This window comes from Oryctolagus cuniculus, chromosome 6 (assembly GCF_964237555.1).
Source record: "Oryctolagus cuniculus chromosome 6, mOryCun1.1, whole genome shotgun sequence".
Lineage (NCBI taxonomy): Eukaryota > Metazoa > Chordata > Mammalia > Lagomorpha > Leporidae > Oryctolagus > Oryctolagus cuniculus.
The window spans coordinates 19,558,346-19,559,760 of NC_091437.1; the positions used below are offsets into that span (position 1 = coordinate 19,558,346).

Sequence of the window (1,415 nt, forward strand, 5' to 3'; positions counted from 1 at the left end):
GCCCCTGACCTTGCCCAATGGTGTGCAATGATCACAAACATGTTGGCCAAGGACATTGAGACGCTCTTCCTGTTTCTAGTGGTTACTGACCAAAGCCCACATGCTCTGTAGAATCCAGTAACTTTTACAGTTTCTCTTTGGTTGGCTTTAATATGTCAGTTATCAGACAAGGTGCTGGAAAGGTATTAAAATCCACCCATGGAAAAGGCATGAATTTCATATGGTTTCTTTGATTTCAAGCTTAGTCTAAAGGATTTTAGTATTATTTAAACTAGTCCAGGCCATAGATGATAATAGAAATTTTCTCAATTATTTTTGTAAGTTTAGTTTAATTTGACACCCAATTTAACAAAAATAGTAAAAATTTCTATAGATTAAACTCACATGTGATAATATATTAGAAATATAAAGTTCACAAACATGTAGAGAAGAAGAAGAATCCATAAACTATTAGCATTTACTTCAGGAATACAACATTAGTTTAATAATGGGACACTTGTTGTAGTAATAATAAAATTGAAGGTATTTTAAAAACCAGCAACTGTTCATAATGCCTCTAAGGAACAGAAAGATAGTATGATTTGTTAAACAATATTTACCATTTATTAAAATTTGAAAACAATATATACTTGAATAATAAGACAGTGAAATAGTCTAATAAAAAGCAGCAAAAAGATACTCTAGGGGCTAGTGCTATGGCACAGTGGGTTAAAGCCCTGGCCTGAAGCGCTGGCATCCCATATGGGTGCCAGTTCTAGTTCCGGCTGCTCCTCTTCCATTCCAGCTCTCTGCTATGGCCTGGGAAAGCAGTAGAAGATGGCCCAAGGCCTTGGGCCCCTGCACTCACGTGGGAGACCCAGAAGAAGCTCCTGGCTCCTGGCTTCAGATTGGCACAGCTCCAGCTGTTAAGGCCAGTTGGAGAGTGAACCAGCGGATGGAAGAATTTTCTCTGTGTCTCACCCTCTCTCTGTAGCTCTTTCATATAAATAAAAATAAATCTTTTTTAAAAAAAGATACTCTGGTTTCTCTTCAGAGCGTATAAATCTTTCACCTTTTACTAAAGATTTCCGTGGAGAGGAGTCGTTACTCAATTTTTGAGGCCTTGCATTCTGCAAGGCTAATAAAGGTGTTCTAAAAACAGAAGGAAAAAAAAGTAGAAACAAGACAAGCATGTCTGTTAGATTTCAGCATTGAATTGCAGATTCAAGTAAATGCAGTAAAACTAAAAGAATTAGCAGTATAAATGTAGGAAAAGAAGAGCCAAAGTATGTCCTTTAACTGTGATATCTGTGTATGTCTGGAAACCTAGGTGGTTTTAGAAATGCACTCTTAGAATTGACAATATATTTTAATAAAGTGATTATATACAGGATAAATGTAAAAAAGTTAATTTTTCTCCAATAAATATTCTCCTT

At 35.9% G+C, this 1,415-nt stretch overlaps 1 pseudogene; it reads left to right on the plus strand.

Moving 5' to 3' along the window:
• The first annotated feature begins 1,013 nt into the window (after window positions 1-1,013).
• Window positions 1,014-1,119, plus strand: LOC127490823 (U5 spliceosomal RNA; annotated as a pseudogene).
• The last annotated feature ends 296 nt before the right edge of the window (window positions 1,120-1,415 follow it).